General features: G+C 42.2%; 1 long non-coding RNA gene across 1 annotated transcript; it reads left to right on the forward strand.

Moving 5' to 3' along the window:
• The first annotated feature begins 4,036 nt into the window (after window positions 1-4,036).
• On the forward strand, window positions 4,037-10,623 carry LOC126634863 (uncharacterized). The gene is made up of 3 exons (XR_007627462.1): window positions 4,037-4,157; window positions 9,565-9,641; window positions 10,513-10,623. It is a non-coding gene; the product is annotated as an uncharacterized LOC126634863 (long non-coding RNA).
• Window positions 10,624-11,209: the final 586 nt, after the last annotated feature.

Raw genomic sequence — 11,209 nt, forward strand, 5'->3', positions numbered from 1 at the left:
AACTCAGCCTGCTTTAGGGTCACGCCTTCACACTTGGAGGTGATGCACCAGCACAGCAGCTTCGGGAGTTCCTTGTGTGCTTCATAGCATCAATAACTGAGCTGCTTTTATTTCTCCCACGAGGAGGGTATTTCACCCTTTTCCCCGTGAACTTCTCTGGCTCACACGCAGCAGCCTCTGTTTGCGCTCAGCAAGCACAGCTGAGCTGCTGGTGGGCGAGATGGTGGCATCCAGAAAGCCAGGCTGTTGATCCTCTGTCAGTTGGCATCACATCTCAGCTCTCCGGTGCAAGGCCACGTCAGCAGAGTGGGACTCGCTTTGAGGCTTTGCTTTTGTACCCTGGGTGCAAAACTGCTTTGATCTGGGGACACTGCCAGGTCCCTGCTGCTTCTTCAGAAGTGGTCTGCGCTGAGGGCAGAGCCACCCCCTGATTGCTGTCACAGCCGTGTCCTGAGGAGGCCGTGTGTCACATGCCTTGTTCTCCCAGAAAACACGGAAGCCTTTGGGGATCCCAAGTGGTTTGGCCTCTTTGCAAGCAGAGTTTCTGGTCTTGCAGTGTGGCTTCGCCCTGCGTGGGCAACTCTGTCGGCCTGGCCACCCCATAATTATGTGGTTGCCTTTCTGGAGCACGTCAGGCCCTTCCAGTTCTCGAGCAGTGTGACCCCACATAGCAAAACAGTCAGGCTGTAGAACAGCTTGGAGTGTCAAAAATGCAGAGATAAATTCGGAAAGCCTCAAAATCCAGCCAAACCGGGTTTTCCAAGAGTAAAAATAAATCATGACGGTTTCTTTTTCCAGGTAAGTAAGAGGAGGACAGAAGCTACACAGTGTGAACGTGTGCTTTGTATATGGAAAAGGAAAATTTCTGGGTTGTATTTTCACCACATAACGGGCAGAAAGAAACTCAAAGATTTGAACATGTTCAGTGCAAGGCACTAGTCAGAACAGTGAAAGAACTGGACAGGACAAGAGCAAATGGCTTCAGGTGGCACCAGGGCAGGGTCAGGTTGGACATCAGGAGGAATTTCTGCACTGGAAAGGGTGGTCAGGCCTTGGCAGGGGCTGCCCAGGGAGTGGTGGAGTCCCCACCCCTGGAGGTGTCCAAGGCAGGCCTGGCTGTGGCACTCAGTGCTCTGGGCTGGGGGACAAGGTGGGCATCGGGCACAGGGAGATCTTTTCCAATCTAAATGATTTTGGGATCCCACGAACTGACCAGAGTAATTAATTCGGTCCAGTGGCATTCTTTTTGGTATGCTTCTGTCAGACTGGGTTCGGGCTTGGACGGCCAAAAAAAGGCCATAATAACTGAGTCTGCTGACAGCACAAAGCTCAGCAGTGACCCAGAGATGGGCTGAGGTTTACCAGGGAGGACATTATCAGTCGAGACAGGGAGAGATTAACGCTCCCCACTGTGGCACTGCCCCGGTCACAGCATGGGCACCCACAGCCACAGCCACATCCACCCAAGTGCAGGATCGCAGGGAAGCGCTGCTGGGGCACTGCACAGTTCACAAGAGGGCACTCAGGTGGGTGCAAACTGGCCATGAGTGAACACGGGCTGGACAGGAGGAAGATTCTCATCTGCACAGGGCAGCTTTGGGAAGAGCCTTCCAGCAGTAAATGACCCAGCTGGCCTCAAGGTAAGCTTGGCAAGATGATAAACTTCCTCAGTGAGAGGGTGGAGGTGGTTTGCCTGCCGCTGATGGGAGATACTGAGCTCGGTGAGACAGGAGGCTTTTAGTCCTGTGCCCTGTTCTCCTCTTCTGCTTCCAGCCAGAGGTTCAAGCCTGCTTTTATGCCCAAGCTTCTTACCCAAGACAACAGGGCTGTCGTAGTGACAACGCCGATAGCGTGACTTCCATGGCCAGGGCCATCCATCCATCCATCCCCCGCAGGAAAAGAGCTCTGAAAGAGCTTTGGAAAAACTCGGTGTCAGGAGTTGGCATGAAACAAACCCAACTGTATCACACTGCATTCAAAGCCACATCTTGTTAAATCATTCCGGGTGAAGAACTGGAAACGGGGGCAGTTCGCCAAGTTATTCAGCAGATGTACAGTCACGGCTGGTCAGCAGCTTTCTAAAATTACAGCAGTCATCTAAGACAGATTTTCTTCATGACCAAGGCACCTTTTTAATAGATTCAGTAAATAAAATGTTGTCTGGTAACATTTGTCCTAATCCTAAGGCAGAAAATTATCCTTGTGATGCTGCTTTTCAATTCCTTCGGCATTTTTTATTGCTGCTCAGAGTTTTTATTTTCTTTAAAAAAAAAAGTGTTGATCACCCACATTATCCTTAGAAAAACCAAGGCCACCTTAACTTTTATCTGCCAATGGATGTAAGAGTCTGTCTTATAGATATTTATTTTAAGAAGTTTAGAGGCAATTTAAATGCCATTCAAAATTTCTTTCTTATCTAGACTAGTTAACTTTGCCACTTCATTTTTTCTATGGGAGGTAACAACTCACTGCTGGCTCACTTCTCTTTTCTGTGTGCTCTTCACTGCCTTGTTTTGTGAAGCTTACCTTTCATCTCCTCTAGATCTGAGAGATGGTGAGGCATTAGGAAGCCAAAGAAATTACTGTACTTGCTAATACCCTCACACAAGAGGAGAAGCAAATATCAACTATGAACTCCTAGTCCCTTTGGTGCTAAATTGAAGACAGGTGCTTGTTCTGTCCTCCCCAAAGTCTGCAGCCATGCCAAAAGTACATCATGGTTATGGTAGCGAGGGCAGTCCATACCAGTTGTCACAAAATCCCAGAATCCTTTAGGCTGGAAAAGCCCTCCCAGCCCATGGATCCCCCCTGTGCCCGATGCCCACCTTGTCCCCCAGCCCAGAGCACTGAGTGCCACAGCCAGGCCTGCCTTGGGCACCTCCAGGGGTGGGGACTCCAAACCTACCTGGGCAGCCCCTGCCAAGGCCTGACCACCCTTTCCAGCAAGAAATTCCATCTGATGTCCACCCTGCCCCTCTCCTGGCACAGCTTGAGGCCGTTCCCTCTCCTCCTGTCCCTGTTCCCTGGGAGCAGAGCCCGGCCCCCCCCGGCTCCCCCCTCCTGTCAGGGAGTTGCAGAGCCAGAAGGTCCCCCCTGAGCCTCCTTTTCTCCAGGCTGAGCTCCCCCAGCTCCCTCAGCCCCTCCTGCTGCTCCAACCCCTTCCCAGCTCCGTTCCCTTCCCTGCACACGCTCCAGCCCCTCTGGGTCCCTCCTGTTGAGGGCCCAGAACTGGGCACAGCCCTGGGGGTCCCTCAGCGGTGCCAGCACAGGGACAATCCCTGCTCTGGGCCTGTGCCCACCCCGTGGCTGGCACAGCCCAGGGACCCTTGGCCTTCTTGCCCCCCTGGGCACAGCCGGGCTCATGTCCAGCCCCTGTCCCCAGCACCCCCAGGGCCTTTCCCAGCTTTCCAGCCCCTCTGGCCCAGCCTGGAGCTGCGGGGCTTGGTGTGACCCAAGGGCAGGACCCGGCACTGGGCCTTGTTGGAGCTCAGCCCACAGACCCAGCCTGTGCAGATCCCTGTGCAGACCCTTCCTGCCCCCCAGCACATCAACACTCCCACCCAGCTTGATTGTTTCCTGCAAACTTACTGAGGGTGCAGCCCCAAATCTCACACTCAAACTGACTGAGATCTGTCCTCTGTGCTCACAGTCTGGTTAGTTCTGGCTCTTACGTGTCTAGCTGGTTTTATGTTTTCCAGGCAGTGTGGGTTGCAAACAAAGCATATAATCCACAAATGCTTTTGGAAAGGTTTTTCACCTCCCAAAGCCGGGCTGGGAGTGGTGGCAAACAGAGCTCTGCAGAGGAAAGATGTTGTTTTGCTCTGCAGCTTTGCCCGGAGCTCAGCTGATCCTGCCTGCGTTTCCGAGCACAGATCTGTGTAACGGGAATGAAGGGGCACGTCAGTCATCGGGCTCTTTCTTTTAGCCCTGTTAGCAGTTCCAGCACAAAAGGCAAACCAACAGAAAGAGGGCATTCAGCTGGGGTTAGCTGAGTCTTAGTCTTTTGTCTGGAAAATCCTTAACTTCCCCATTGAAGCCTGGAGTAACAAATTAAAAACTTTTGTCCGCTTGCCCCTTCCAAATCGGCGCGTGTCAGCAACGCTTTGAGCTCGGATAAAGGAAGAGGGAGTTGTAGGCTGGGTTTACCATTCATTAAGGTAAATTCATTTACTCTTCTTTATGCAGGGTTGAAAAGTGCTCGGGGCACGGGCCTAGAGAGAGGGAGGCTGGATAAACAGTGCTGCCATGTCCTGCTCTGGGAATGCCTCTGAGTCTCCTGTGGAAAGCAGGCAATTTTTCCTGCTGATGTTTTGGCCATCTGTGGGAGACTACTCTCAGGGAATTGTAGACCTTATTGTAAAATTCACATGCAAGTTAATAATGTTGTTATAAAATAGAGTGGGAAAATAGCTTTTTCACAACAACTGAGTTGCTTTTAAACCAATCTATATATTTAGATAAGACATCTGTAGACATAACTTGCTTGAGACCTTTCATAATTAATGCCATAAATGCAATGCAATCCATCATATACCTGTAGTTTCAACTTTCAGATCACTCACTCAAACTCTGGATTCTAGGATAAAAACTTTGTTTCCTCCTCTGCCTCCTTTAATGCCTTCTTATTGCACAGAAGCTGCTTTTCATCTGGGACTGATCAGATGATTCATTTTTGGATATTGCAGTTTTAACAAGGCTTAATTTATTATATATTAATATTATATTTAAGTGAAGTGTTGGGCTACATTCTGACTTGCCCGTCCATCTCCACATCTTCCATGGTTTGTCTTTGCGGCAAGATTTGCCACAATATCTAGATCAACCTCATTTTTTAAATTAAAACAGGTGTATTGTAACATCAAGAGCTTTAAATTGTTAAATTGTTTGATTTCTCAGTGTTATTTGATCAAGTCCCCTTTTTTTTTTTTTTTGTGAAATGTTAGTGTGCCCTCTCTTTCCTTCTTCGCAACAGTTTTCCTTTCTTCTGCAAGAATTTACTCCTGTAAATAAATCCTGTAGCCTCACGGAATGTGCTTCTCAGCTCAGTTCTTAAGTGCTTATTCCTTAAGATGGAAGAGTTTATCTCGCCTGGCACTGAACTGTTTTTGTTGACAAGGTGTTTTGGCATATCCTCTCCTTTAGCTTTCCATCATTTTCCTGAAACCACACAAACCTTTGTCCAGAAGTTTTGGGTACCTCTTATGTGTTGTTGCTCCTGTGATGTTTTTATTTTCTCTCTGTATTGCTTAAGTCATGTTATCCTACCATGAACTACTAAAATCCCTGTATCATCTTTGGTTTATGAGTAGGAAAGTCTGGAAACAAGATTTCTTCCTCCTGTCCCATTGTCCCCCCCCCTTAAACCAGCATTTCTCATTTAGACAACACATAAATACTGCTGTACTAGTTGAATTTTTTTCCTAAACTTGCATAGCTATACCTTGTAGAATTTAGATTTCTTGTTTAAAGTAGAGAAAACAAATTGGTGGATTAATTTAGCGTTTCAGATGGCCTCATTTTCAGATTACTCTATAGCGGGAACTTAATTTTATCCAGTCTTTCTTCTCCCCTTGCTTTGCTTTTGTTTTGCCTGACTTGTGTTTGTAACACCATCTAAAACTTTAATATTTACATTTATTTTTTCAAATCTGTCTCTAAAACTTCACTTCTATTATGTGGGCAGCGCTTGCAGTATAAAACCCCATTTAAGTGGTCAGTCTATGAAGTTCCTGTTTCCACTTTTTTATCCATATTAATACCTTTGTTTGTTTTATCTTGTGTTACTTATTCTACTTACATGCATTGTCTAATATCACCATGTTCTAGCAATTTTCTTTCCTGTTGAGTCCGTAGTTTGTCTGCAAAATGTTTTAATGCAACTGCTCATTCAGGGGCCTCGGTATTTGGGTGCCCAAGTTCTGAAATGCACCTGAACTCTGTTCTGCTGAAGGGTGAGGTGCCTTCAAAGTACAGCCTTTTGAAAGTATTCCAGGAAAAGTGCAGAAAGCCATTGTTCAGTTTTGAAAACTTATTTCAGAGTTGTCTTTCTTGAATGTTTTCGAGGGCTTGAATTGTCTGGCAGGGCTTTACAGATTTGGCTGACTTTGGTTTTATCTTTGCTTTCCCCCTCCTGTTCTCTCAGCTTTTTGTTTTAACTGTTTGAACTCTGACTTTGTGAGATGCCCTTGCTTCTCATTCTGCAGAGGTACTGGCGTCCTTTTGACAACTGACAGGCTTTATTAGCAGCAAAATTGATGTCTAGCTCGTTAACTATTGAAACTGTAAAAGTTACCTACACTGTAGTGCTGGAAGGTGAACAGGATCATTTCCCTGTCATAGATACCCAGCAGATTTGAAGGAATTGGTAGAAGTCAGATAATTCTGCACTAGTGAGATCTTTTAAATGTTTTAGTAGGGCTAAATGGGCTCCTTTCAGCCCTACCTTACACATCGTAGAGCACAAATACGTTGTAACTGCCTTTTTCAGCGAAGAAATCTTTCCTAATATCCAGCCTGAAATGTTTTTAATTCATTAGTTCTGATTGAGAAGGGTTTTACTTTTAAGTAAAAACTCACTTCACAACACTAAAATCCTACCTTACACACGTTCTAAAAAAAGAATCTTACTCAGATCAGTTGGCAGCATAATTATAGTGGCTCGCCATTAGTTCTTACTTTTGTGAATAATAGAAATGTGCTTTATACCACATCTGTATTTTTGTGTGATTGCATTTATTTAGAATTCTTGTGAAGTGTGAGCTGTGAAGGTACTATCCCTCACTGCTTTTTATTCACACCAGTGAAAAGCAAACAAAGGGCACTTTACTGCAATGTATTGTTGCCATTCTAGCCTACTGTCTAATTATACACATCTGTGGTAGCATTTATTACAATAAGCACTCAAAACATTTCCAGATAATTTCCCACATCTTTTTTATGTGGCTTGTTGCAAAATAAGATTTAATTTGGGATACTGGTGATCACTAGCTCTCAGGAGAACAGCAGAGGGAAGATATGGGATATCTAGGGGGAAGATGGGGGATCCTAGAGGACGAAAGATAAAATTAAAAGCAGACTAAATTGGTGATAACTTTCATACTGATTAAGTTTCTTCTTCCAAAACTACAATTTTTATTGTTTGTACCAGTAGATGAGGAAAATCTTGTGATGCCAAATCAACATAGTGCAAATCAAATTAACTCTGATTACTGCTGAGTACAGGTGAATTATTTCTGGATCACAAAAACCTTACTAGGCCTTCTACTGATTTTCCAGCTGTTGGAAGTCTAGGCAGCACGTTAGGAACCAGCAGTGTTGCTGAAATTTACTCCCACTACTGTTGAAGAACAACCCAGGAAAATAAAAAGTGGGTGGCTGCCAGCATCTTTCCTATGTGAAAAACTTAGATCAGTGATAATTATAAGTTTTTGAGACAGCTAAAGGGAGAAATAAAGGGATTAAAATTGTACAAGGCAGCTTCAGGGAAGATCCCAAATGACTGATTGTTAAACAGAAGCAAAGTTCTTTTGTTACAGTTGTATTGTAAAATAGTGCTTTAAATCATCTGTGGGTTTTATTGGAATGGGTATATCGAAATCATATTTTGTCCTGAATTTTTGGACTTGATTCTCTGATATCTGTGTTTCTCTATAATGTGTTACAAGATTGCCAATTGCTCTGAGCTGGTGACTCAGTAATACAACAACAAAAATATTACTGCAATGTTTTGCATTTCACCACAGTTCCATGTGTGTTTTTATGTTCTTCTTCCATGTCACATAGGACATATAATGAATAGTGCTGAGTAGTTTGAATTCTGTTCTAATAAAGCATGTTCTCATGAAACAATGCACTTACTGCAAGGTTTAGTTGTGCTCAGATGAAACTCAGTGGACTCTGTTCTGTAGGAAAACAAAGCAAGGACAGATGTGTTAGTGGGTCATAGAGGACATGACCTAGCTGTGGCTCTAGAAACCCTGTTTTAAATGGGGGTGATCTCTGCCATCCCAGTTGCTTACAGAGGGTCATTTTAGCCCTTTAGTCCATGAAACCTTTGTTTTTACACCGTGCTGTTTTGTTCTCTGCAAACTGTGCCTTTCTCATATAGGGTTTGGTGGATTAATATGAAATTGCAGGTAGTGCAGAAATAATACATAGACTTGTTTGGGGTTAGCAAGTCTCTTAATTAGTTGTTAAGAATTCTTTTATTCTGAATTATATTTTCTTTATTGGATATGCTATTCCCCTGAGGTTTTTCATTTTAATGACGAGGACTTCCAATGTTTAGATTCAAGGGCCAGAGTTTGATTGCAGTTCTGTTGATGATTTGCTGTGAAACGGAGTGTGCCACCAGCATCTTCATACTTCAGCTTTCATAAATAATACTTAGTGGCTGTTAAGGAACATGAAGGACATGTGTTTTCGTGTTTTTGAGGAAGTTGGGTAGAGAAAAAGACCGGGCTTATGAGAATGCCAAAGAGAAAAAAAGATACCTTCTAAAAGCATTGGATTAGCTCAAGAAAGAGTGCTTTTTCTTTATAATCACTCCTTTGATCTTCTCAAAGGAAATAGGTGGGCATTTTTTGTTAAAGAGATACCTGAGCATATGTTACAGCTACTTAGATTATGTCATTTACTTTGTACCTTTTGCATGGGCAAGTGCTTATTTCATCTGAAATTAGCCTACCTTCAGCCTTTAGTGTGATAGATACACTGAATATATTATTATTATTATTATTAACTATTTTTCTTTGTCTGAATCCTATTGTACATGAAATACATGGCTACCTACAAATACTAGCATAACTGAAGGCTTTATATGCTTGTAAAAAAATATGTTCTCGTAAAGACAGAGGTCTGTTTTTTTTATGTGTGTATCTGCAATCCCATAAGCAGACGTAATTTTTTGATTTTACCTTGAAGTGGCTACATTTTAGTCAAGCAGCAGATATTGAGCATACTTTGACTAAGATTTGCCTCTTCCAAAACAAACCTCTGGACTTCTTTGGTTTTGCAGTGAATTGAAAGTAAGCAGAAACATATTTGATAGTTTGGCTTGAACTGGAACTGTAAATCAGAAACGCTGATAGTTGACATGCAAGTGCACATCTTGTTAGATATTTTTGATTAGAGCTTTGATGTTGTTTCTCTTCAGTTTGGGTCATTCCAAATAGCATAAGCTGTTTGTAACAGGATTGTCCAGTGGAAGCCTTTGTAGGATAACCTACCGTGTTTCTTGGTGTTTCTTTACAGTATGGGATTTAATGGTATGGTAAAGAAATTCCTGTGATATATTAATCACCTGGGACCTATTCAAAGCATTTAATTTGAAGTCTGTCACCTTTGGAACTAACAGAGAATTAAGGAATTAAGGAAGAAGCATGTCCCCTAAACTGCAGATCACCTTGTTTCATGCCGTCTAAAGTTGTCTGTTCTTCAAGGCTACTTGCCAGTCAAAAACAGTGAAAGTCATTCCAGAGTAATGATTTTTTAAGATTAGTTGATATTTAGGAAAAAAATACATATAATTCCAGTTTAATGGGAATATTTTTATTTTTCTTAAAGGAATTCCCTACGGTTCTGCTTATTCATCAGATGGACAGGCATGAAGGTGCATGGACAATATTGCCATTGATGAGAGAGTAAGTGTAATGAATGCCAGTTATTTTGAGAATTTTTTTGTAACCAAGAATATACATATATATTAATTATTCAGACCTCTTTTTTTCAGAAGTAAAGTTTTCAAATGAGAGTTGCAACCTTATATTTTCACTTTCTTACTCTACTTTTTTTTTTTTTTTTTTGGTTTTCCAAAGAAATTTTCTATTAGTTAAATCAGAGAAAGCTATTTTAAGTAACAGTATTTCCATCTTAATACTTCTGGAACATGGATTTTTTTTGTGTCTACTCTTTCACTTACTGCTTTTGGCAAATGAAGACATGGAGTAGTTTAGAAGTATATTGAGGCTTTTACTGTTTTGTTTTCTCAATGGCCAATAAAGGAAGGAGAGAGTTTAACCCATTCTGCAACAGCTGGTGATGCCTGTAATTGTGATATAAGATGCATTTGGATCAGAAAACTGTTTTCAGTTTTCCTCAGTTCTGTAGTTGTCAGAATTTTTAAGGAGGCCTCTTATGGCCAGTTAGGACAATTCTTAATTTTTAGTTCTAGGGCACAAATGAAGTAGGGCAAAGTATGTAAGTTCAGAAGATGTAATCAGTGGATGTCTTATGACACAATACCCTTATTGTGTGCAGTAATTCTTTTGTGGGGACCACTCTGGTGTTTTCCCTTTGCCTTTCACCCACCTGCTATCCTGTCTCTCCAGACATTTCTCTGCCTGAATTTCTAGCTGAGCTCTGAAGTGTGAGAGAAAAGCATTAAATACCATTTCTGATACAAATGCATATGAATAATTGATTGCAAAGTACTTATATCTGGGGAATGTGCCTTGAATTTGTCATTTTGTTCATTAGCCGCTTTGTTAGTAAAATTTTAATTTCTGTTTTTAGCTGTGCTGTTACCTATGGTAGGAACTCCTCATGGATTTTCTTCTGGGAAGAAGATACAAGAATACAAGTTGTAAAACTGCTAGAAGCACTTGGGAGATTCAACAGGTCTAAGGTGAAATAAAAATTTATGTATTTAACTTCCTTTAGAATGCGGTTGGCTGAGTTTTTCCAAATGGAAAAAGATATATCTAAACAGCTTAAAATAGGGGGATAGGTTTCTGTTGCTGAGACCAACACCAAAAGATTTGAAGAACAAAGAGAAAAGTGTGGCCACCAAGAAACAAATTAAATTTGGCAATGCAACTGACATGAAAGGTGTTAATATTTAGAATTTTCAGTGTTCAGAAAAAAAAATCATCCTGGTGTCAGCCTGTAGTAAAAGAAGCAAAAATCTGTGTGAAATATGTTCTGCCTCTTTATTGTAACTCTGCTTCAGGACTCACTTTAGCGTATTTACTACTTTGCAGGCCTGTGGCCTTGCAATGTCTTCTGACAACTCTTTTCTAAAATGGGAATAATGATAGTTCAGAGATCTTACCTTTTTAAACACTTGGTCTTCAGAATGGCTGAGTGATTATATTCACACCCTTGGAATATCCATTTATCTTTTTTTTTTTTTCTTCTGTTTCAGAAACACCTGCTCCTAATTGACATTCTCAGAACAGAAAGATGAACATTTTTTCTAGATGCTGCCCTT

Source organism: Myiozetetes cayanensis, unplaced genomic scaffold (genome assembly GCF_022539395.1).
Source record: "Myiozetetes cayanensis isolate MyiCay16 unplaced genomic scaffold, myiCay2020 scf10, whole genome shotgun sequence".
NCBI lineage: Eukaryota > Metazoa > Chordata > Aves > Passeriformes > Tyrannidae > Myiozetetes > Myiozetetes cayanensis.